Raw genomic sequence first — 9,573 nt, 5'->3', positions numbered from 1 at the left:
TCCCGGGCCACTTGTCACCCTCTCTTCTAAATCTCACATCTGTTAACTCTTGAGAAACGAGCAGAGGGCAATCAGTTAGGCAGAGCACTTCAGAGACAATTCTGAGATGGTTGTGAGACTTATGGGAGCCAGTGCCAGATGAGAAATTGCTTTGCTCCAGCAATTCTGCAAAGTTCAAAACTTCTTGCTGGAGCAGAGGGTCAGTTATTGAAAGGTTTCTTGCATAATCATCACAAAATGCCCCCTTGTCAGCATGGCCGGAGAGATGGGCATGGATGGTCTACACTGAGGGGGGGCAGTCCTCAGAGAGACAGTCATGGATGGTCTACACTGGGGGGGGGCAGCCCTCAGAGAGATGGGCATGGATGGTCTACACTGGGGGTGGGGGGCGGGCGACCCTTTTTCTTCTGTGGGAAGGATCCTTCAAGAAGGTGAATGATCCAGAGGAAGTAAGTGGCAATTCTGCTGCCAGACCTGGCTTCAGTGGGCTTTTATTTCCATGCAAAGGAAACTGCCTTCATTTCTTGGGTTTCTGGAAAGGAGCTTCCTAGGCCCCAGCAGAGGGCCGAAGTCCATTTAAGTTAATCATTCATTCATTAATAACAGCGTATCCTAGAGTAGTAAAAACCACTGGTATTTGTTGGGTGTTTATTCTGTGGCTGCATCAAACGGTTTACAGGAATTATCCAGTTTAATTCTCACAGCTCTCTCTCATAGGTCACTAGTCCCATTTTACAGATGATGAAACAGAGGCTCAGCCGATGTGGAAACAGACGATATGAATTCTAATCCCACTCTCCCTTCTCATTAACCATGTGATGTCAGACACGTCTTTCAAGCCATTTAACTGAGCCTCTGTTTTCTCCTCTGGAAAATGGATGCACTGACTGTTAAAGTTTGAGAAAACAGGAAAGAGTTTTGAGCTTGAAATCCAGCCCTTTGAGAGACATCTCCACACGACTTGGTATCTATTCTTCATTTCAAATATCCCACAACTGTTTGCTTTTTTTTCCCCTCTTGAGATCTTAAAAGTCTTTCCCAGCAAGCGAGACGTGAGAACTCTCTTTGGGGAAACAGAGGGGTGTCTCACCTACAGGGGGAACCAGAGCCATCTTTATGTTAGATCAGACTCTGCATCCAGATCCGTTGACTTAAAAGCTCGTCCCCTTGTCCTTCTGGTGCCATCAGGCACACACACCCCCTCCACCAAGTGGGAGAAGTCGAGATGCTCTGGGCAGTTCGTATCCTGTCAGCTCCCTCAAGTAAATGAAAAGAGGGTTGCCAGGGTCTCCAGGCGATCACACCTGTTTACAGGGACCAGAGGCTTGGCAAGCGGGCCTGGTTGCCTCCCTGCTGGGCAACATGCTCACCAGGCCATGTTTACCCCCTGCTTCCATTCAGAAAAAGCCCTTGACTCTGCATTCTGAATGGCTGACAGGTATCCCCGGTCTGTTCAAAGGCTTCCAGATGTCAGCCCACAGATACCACATTCACATGCTTATGGCACGCCCCAAGAATCCTTGGAGCAAGAGATCGAGAACCAGTCTCAGAAAGAAGTCGATCTTGGTAAAACTGACAGCCTTTAACTTTGTCCAGCACTTTACAGCTTGCAAAGCATGCCTGAGGCAACAGGTGGTATCGTTTTTGAGTCTCACAGGAACTCTGAGAGGCTGGGGTGAAGAATTGTTCCTACAAGTCGAGCTGTGTCAAGTGGCCTACAGTGGGAGTTAAGTCATGGCCAGAGCATACTCACCAGGGAGCGCCTGGAGGGCAGGCTGACAGCCCTGGGGGCTACCATCTCACTGCAGGGAGGACTCAGTCCACCGATGCATTGGAGACAGGCAGCCTGGGGGCAAGCGGGGAGCCAGGAGAAGAGGTTTCACTTAGCGAGTCGGAGTGAGGGCCAAGAGGCAGCAGAGCCCAGCCCCGCCTACTTGGCAGAGATGCCCCGCTAGAGGCAGTGTGGCAGTGGCTCCTGGCACCAGCTGGCCTGGGTTCGAATCCTGCCTCACCCCGTTTCAAGTGTATAATCTAGACACGTTGCTCAACTTCTGTGTGCCTCCTTTTTTTCAATCTCAATTTTAAAGATATCCCTCACTGATAGATAAAAAACGCAACAAAGCAGGTCAAGAATGGACTGAGGGAAATTATGAGAGAGTGGTGTTGGAGAAGACTCTTGAGAGTCCCTTATACTGCAAGGAGATCCAACCAGTCCATTCTAGAGGAGATCAATCCTGGATGTTCATTGGAGGGACTGATGCTAAAGCTGAAACTGCAATACTTTGGCCACCTCATGCGACGAGTTGACTCACTGGAAAAGACTCTGATGCTGGGAAAGGTTGGGGGCGGGAGGAGAAGGGGGCGACAGAGAATGAGATGGCTGGATGGCATCACCGACTCTGTGGACATGAGTTTGAGTGAACTCCGGCAGTTGGTGATGGACAGGGAGGCCTGGCGTGCTGTGATTCATGGGGTCGCGGAGAGTCAAACACGACTGAGCGACTGAACTGAACTGAACTGAACTGAAGACTCTGGACTGCAGTGTTTATATGGGGGTGGGGGTGGGGATGGGGAACAAGGTAAAATGGGGCCTGAGTGACAGGTACAGCTGCTTGGGGTGCTTTCTGGGACGTGCACTGTGTCACTCAGGTAAGCGGCAGGATGGGGTGCAGTGCTGCTACTGCTAAGTCACTTCAGTCGTGTCTGACTCTGTGTGACCCCATGGACGGAAGCCCACCAGGCTCCCCCTCCCTGGGATTCTCCAGGCAAGAACACTGGAGTGGGTTGTCATTTCCTTCTCCAATGTGTGAAAGTGGAAAGTGAAAAGTGAAAGTGAAGTCGCTCAGTCGTGTCCGACCCTTAGCGACCCCACGGACTGCAGCCTACCAGGCTCCTCCATCCATGGGATTTTCTAGGCAAGAGTACTGGAGTGGCTTGCCATTGCCTTCTCCGGGGGTGCAGTGAGCAGAGGGAAAAAGGAATTTAGAAAAACAGGAACCAGTTTAACTTTGCCCCAGCACAATTTGCCCTAAGTTCAGACTGAGCCATCCAAAATGGGCAGACATGGTAAATGTAGAATGTTCTAGAAGAGCATATCTAGGTTCCTGCAGATAAGCTACCATGAGCTGTTAAAGGAAACCTCAGGTGTCTCTGGAAGGATGATTTGCTCAACTTGGAATACTTGCAGCCTTGAAAATTAAAACAGCAAGGTTTGGCTCCCTCCTGCAGCAGCCAGCATTTTCCCAGCTGCTACTGCCCCCTGCTGCTGGAATCAGGATATGGCAGTCTCTGTGCAACTCAGGCCCCAGCTCAGGACTCCACTTTGCATTCCCTGCGCACAGAAGGTGAGTCAGTCACATTTCCTCTGCCCTTTACTGGGGTGGCCACGGCCAAGTACTGCATCAGCAAAGCCATAAACAACCAGGCCCACGTGAACAGTGAAGAACTCAACAGCAAAGGTCATTACCATGAGAAGGCAGTGTACCAGAAGGCAGCTATGACACAGAGCATTATACGAATAATTGTAAAACAGACGCCACCGCTGCATTATAGATCATCCTTAGGGGCTTCACCGCCATCCCAAAGGCTGTTAATGAGAGTGAATCTTAGGACTTGTCAGGCCCCCAGTTTAGCTCCTTTACTTGTTACGTGTAACAGCTGATCCTTGTAGCACCCAGAGATGCAGGAATGAGGAAACAGAGCTTAAAAGGTAAAGCAGCGTTCAAACTTACACAGTCTGAGTCCCGATCCTTGCAGATTTCCATTTTAAAATCAGTATGCCCTACACATTGAGTTCATACACCAGTGGTCCTCATCCATGGATAACTTTGGCCCCCAGGGAACATCTGGCAATATCTGGAGGCATTTGGGCTTTCATAATGAGGGAGATGATTCTGGCATCCAGTGGGTAGAGGCCAGAGATGCTGCCAAACAGTCTACAATGCACAGGATGGCCCCCACAACCCGGAAGTAGCCGATCCAAAACGTCAACAGTGCAGAGATGAAGAAATCCTAATCTAAATATGTAAGATTCCTACCAATCCACTGGCCCTCTCTTTTGCATTGTCTTCTGCCGTGAAGGCATTAGGGAGAATCTGCTTTAATGTACAAAAGGTATTCTTCCTGAGGATTCATGCTGGATAACTCTCAAGAGACCTTTCCCCACTAATTTCTCCTAAAGCCTCTTATGTTCCCAGCAGGATTGTTTTGCATCCAACAACCCCGCTAATACACTCTACAAGCGCTGGGCTCTAAGGAGTGGCCCAGGCAGAGCAGAAACCCCCTGGAACCACTGCAGTGGGCACGGTTATCCGGGGCACTGTGCGTGGAATACTGCCGCTGATGCTGGCACTCAGCTGCAGCTCAGATGAGCGCTGCTTGTCAGGGCTGTCGGAAAGCATTCAACCCCAGGATGATTGAACGTTCCCTGGGAACAACTTGTCAGTAGCTGCCTCTCCACTTCCTTCTCACTCAAAGTCCTAGTTTACTAATCAGCCCAAACAGCTCAGTCCTTGGTTTTGGGAAGCAGTGCTGTTAGCCCCTCCTTCTCCATGGAGCCCACAGAACTAGAGGTTCTGGTGCATCTGGAGGTTCTTTGCGTCTGGAGCTAGCTGCGTGTAGGGGGAAGGAGGGGTGTGGAAGACCAGGCATCAGGCTGTCCCTGTCCAAATGGCCATGGAACCCCTTCCAACAATAACCCCATTACCTCCACAGGAATTAGTGCTTGTTGAATGAATGAATGAATGACCAGAAGGGTAAACCCTAAGAGATTCATTCATTCATTCAAAAGTGCTTTCTAAATATCTCACCATGACCCGAGATGCTGGGAGGACAAAAAAGATCACATCCTTGTTCTCATGAAGCTTATCTTCTAGTGGATGGAGACAGATACAAGGCAAATAAACAAATAAACATGGAAAACAATACCAGGTAAGACAAGGAGTTGAGTCTGATAGATTGGGGGTAATTCTTTAAACCAGGCGCTTGGGAAGGCCTCTTCAAGGAGATGGTATTTGCACAAAGAGCTAAAGGTACTGAGAAAGTCATGCAGCCATGGTAAGAACAGTCAGTGCAAAGGCCCTGAGGTAGGAAGGGTCTTGGGGAGTTTGAGGAGCAGTAAAGCAATTGGAGAAGATGGATAAAAGTGGGTCCTGGAATGACCTAGGAGCAGTGGTTCCCAACATGAGCAGGCACCAGAATCACCAGGAAGGCTTATGAGAACACAGATTGTGATTCCCACCTCCAGAGTTCAGTTGGTCTGAGTGGGGCCTGGGAATGTGCATTTCTGACAAGTCACTGTGTGATGCTGATCCTGCTGATCCAGGGACCACAGAATACTTATTCTTAAAGCAACTAGCCTTTTCCTACTCAACACTGACCGCAAGCAGTCACAGATAACCACTGTTGATTACCTGCTTCCCCACTGGGCTGGATGCTCCCTGAGAATAGCCACTATGGTGGTTTGGTCCCTGGTGCTTAGTAAGTATGGTTGTTTAGTCTCTCAGTGGTGTCCGACTCTTTTGTGACTTCATGGACTGTAGCCCATCAAGCGCCTCTGTCCATCAGGTTTCCCAGGCAAGAATACTGGAGCAGTTGCCATTTCCTTCTCCAGGCAATTTCCCCAACCCAGGGACTGTACCTGCATCTCCTGTGTCTCCTGCACTGGCAAGCTGATTCTTCACCACTGAGCCACCAGGGAAGCCCACTCAGTAAGTAGTACCCAATAAAAATATTTGTTGAATGAATCCCTCAGAGAAGCTTCTATGCCAGGCCTTGTCTCACTTTCTTTTGCCATTCTGCTGTACATCTGGCTTCAGGCAAAGGCCTGGGTCAGACCTATCTCTTACCAGTCCCCCATTCACCCCTAAGCATAGCATCTCACATGCCATCCTCCAAATGTTCAGCTCATTCCCACGACTCCATGCCTTTGCACGTGCTGTTTCATCTGCCCTGTGTCCACCTTATAAATTCCTACCCATTCTTCAAGGTTCTCCTTCCAGAATATCCTTCCCAACTCCACCTAACCAAGGTTAAGAGTGCTCCTCGGGGCCCTGCATCTACTCTTGTCATAAGATTTGTTCACACATCTGTCTTTCTCAAATAAATGTCACAAACGGGCAGCCCCCAGAGTGAGCCAGACAACAGAGGTGTTCAACTGCAGCTGCTGCAGTGTTTTAAACTGAAGTTCATTGCCAAAATTTGAAAGTCAGAGGGAATACACACACAAAAGAAATCCAGATTCCTGGCTCCTCTAGAAAATGCAGGGTTCCGTATGACTGGGCCAGTATTGCCCCATAGCCAACATTTGCCAGAGTTGCCTGTGTCTCTGGCACCTTCATTTCGTGACCCAGCAACCAGCACAGGGCCTGGCCCAGAATAGGCATTCAAGAAAAGCTTATTAATGAAAACAGAAAGAGTACACCAAGCAATGGAAAAAAACATCGGTCCCAAGAGCAGGAGACCTGAGGTCGGTTCTGACTCTTCTTGCATGAGCCTGGGCTCTCTGTGGGCCTGTTTCCTTACATGAGAAATGGAAGGAATGATCCCTTCCACTTCCCAGAGTCATTGCATCTTATAAAAGAGAGGATGTGAAGTGTTTAGCACATGTCTGGAATATCTAATGCTCAATCAGCAGGAGCTATTAGTGCAAGGAACTCAATCAATATTTACTCTCTAGGATGGAAACAACTGTGAGAGGATTAGAGGCAGGAGAGGTCCCAGTAGGGGCCAAGAGGTTGATGGTCTACCTGCCTTCAGTTCTGCCCTTCACCAGCCTTGTGACCTTGGGCATCTGATTTCACCTCATTTGGGCCTCAGTCTCCCTGTTGATCAAACAGAGATGATACACGCCTCACAGGGGTTATTGTCGATATCAAACAGGAACATGAATAGTAAGTTAATGAATTCTTTAGAGCACTTAAACTGAGGCCAGCACTCAGTGTGGGCTTGGCAAATGCCAGCTCTGTTATAGCTGCTCAGGTAGAGGTTAGACTAGAATATCTCAAGCGTCCTTATGGCTCCCAAACTCTCTGATCCCCTAAAACCCAGTGACAGTCATGTGGCTGTTGTTTCATCATCAATAGTGTATAGAAGGCCCTTGGGATGGCGGAGTGAGGTGGGAGAATTCACCTCTGTGTGTGTGTGTTAGCTGCTCAGTCATGTCCGACTCTTTGCGACCCCATGGAGGCTCCTCTGTCCATGGAATTCTCCAGACAAGAATACTGGAGTGGGTTGCCATTTCCTTCTCCAGGGAACCTTCCTGACCCAGGGATTGAACCCAGATCTCCTGCATTGCAGCAGATTCTTTACCGTCCCAAGCCACCAGGGAAGCCCCTCTGGGAAGATACAAAATGCTCTTACAACAGTATTGACCGAAATCACATCCAGGAAAGGGCCGGGGCAGATGTGGTGTTGAGGAGGGCAACCCCACAAGGGAGGTGCAATTATTACCGCCCACCCCTTCCCAGATGAGGAAACTGAGACTCCCAGAGGTATCACCCCCAGATGGATCTCAGCATCTGAGCCCCACGGAGCTGCCTCAGGAGGTTGACTCACTCAAGAGGTCCTTTAAGGGATTAACAGGACAGTCTGGAGGCAGAGGCAGGAAGACCAGGAGAGGCTTTGTGACTCACCGAGACCTGGGGTGTCTGAGACAGACTGCATGATGTCTCCCAAGAAAACAAGTAGGTAAGGCGGAATGCAGGAGACAGGTCTTAACCATAATACCAGGAATGATTGGCAAGGAAAGATAATTCCAGACAACTTGCATTGTTTCAGTCCTGATTCAAGACTGAAACATTTGCAGCAGTTTGTAGAACATGTGTGTGTTCATTGCCCTGCGAAAGATTGGCAGCCACAGTAAGACACCCGGCAGGTGAGAGAGGTTCCACGTAAATGAAAGACGTGTGTGTGCATGCTTAGTCATATCCAACTCTTTGCAACCTCATGGACTGTAGCCCACCAGGCTCCTCTGCCCATGCAATCTTCCAGGCAAGAATACTGGAGTAGGTTGCTATTTCCTATTCCAGGGGATTTTCTCTACCCAGGGATTGAAACCACGTCTCCTGTGTCTCCTGCATTGGCAGCCAGATTCTTTACCACACTGCCACCTGGGAAGCCTGAAATGAAGGGCATATGATAGCAAATTCTGGAGGCTGCATCTTCCCTGAGGGGCTGTTCTTCCCTTTCAGCACCAGCCATCCCAGAGGAACCGGCAGGAGTGAGAAAAGGGGTGCAGGCATCTGGCCAACATGACGGTGATAATAAACCCAATCTGTTCAGTAAATCTCTTCTCATTCATCCACCCCTCACTGCTGAGCACCTGCTGTGTCCCAGGCACTTACAGTCTCAGGACAACCGAAGAAGGTGGATTCCAGGAGCCCCTTTTAAAAGTGAGGAAACAGACTCAGGGGTGAGGTCACTTGCCCAGGTCAGGAAGACGACAGTGATTTCAGTCTGGGGTCCCTGACCGCAGAGCAAGAGAGGCCTCCCGGGAAAGTCAACCTCCTTGGCGGGGGGGGGGGGGCAATATCCAGGATGCTCGCTTTCATTCCAAGTGTGGTATATGGTACGTTCTCCACTCCACAAGAGGGGCTGGGCTCAGAGGAAAGGACAATTTCAAATTCCTGAGTCCAACCCCTCCCCCCACATCCTCCACTTCTCCTTTGTCCATAGACAGCACTTTTAACACGGTCGTATTTGATGCTTTTGAACTGTGGTGTTGGAGAAGACTCTTGAGAGTCCCTTGGACTGCAAGGAGATCCAACCAGTCCATTCTAAAGGAGATCAGTCCTGGGTGTTCACTGAAGGGACTGATGCTAAAGCTGAAACTCCAATACTTTGGCCACCTCATGTGAAGAGTTGACTCACTGGAAAAGACTCTGATGCTGGGAAAGACTGGGGGCGGGAGGAGAAGGGGACGAAAGAGAGTGAGATGGCTGGATGGCATCACCGACTCGATGGACATGAGTTTGAGTGAACTCCGGGAGTTGATGATGGACAGGGAGGCCTGGCGTGCTGTGATTCATGGGGTCGCAAAGAGTCGGACACGACTGAGCGACTGAACTGAACTGAACTGAACTGATTTAAAGCGCATAACATCCCTGGGCTTTAAAGGAGCCAAAGACTGGATTTCTTGATGCACTTCACGTCCACGCTGCCTGGAATCTGGGACTTGGAGGGGCGAAAAGCGCTGCCTCAGCGAGGTCAAACTGGCTCAAAGCTCGGCCTGGGCAAGCGCACCTCGTCCAGCGCGCCGGCGCCGCTCCAGTCTCCCGCGCTCGCGATCGGCCCACTTCGTGGGCGAACCCACTTCCAGAAGGGCAGGGAGTACGGCGAGTCCCCATTCCTCCCGAAGATGGGCCTTGCCAGCCTCTGACCAATCAGAAAGCTTGTTTTATCACCGCTTCTGGATATACTAGGCTGGCGCTGCTTTTCCCTGAACTTTCAAGCCTTGCGGGGGCGGGAGGCGGAAATGATTGACAGCTTCCGCAACTATTAGTCAAACGAGATAAACTTGAAGAGCAGTTACTACTACGAATTATCTGGCGAGGAAAGGCTGTTAGCCCTGCCCAC

This window comes from Moschus berezovskii, chromosome 6 (assembly GCF_049115385.1).
Source record: "Moschus berezovskii isolate FMDL1 chromosome 6, NW_MosBer_1.0, whole genome shotgun sequence".
Classification (NCBI taxonomy): Eukaryota; Metazoa; Chordata; class Mammalia; order Artiodactyla; family Moschidae; genus Moschus; species Moschus berezovskii.
Note: the sequence above shows the minus strand (reverse complement) of the source record.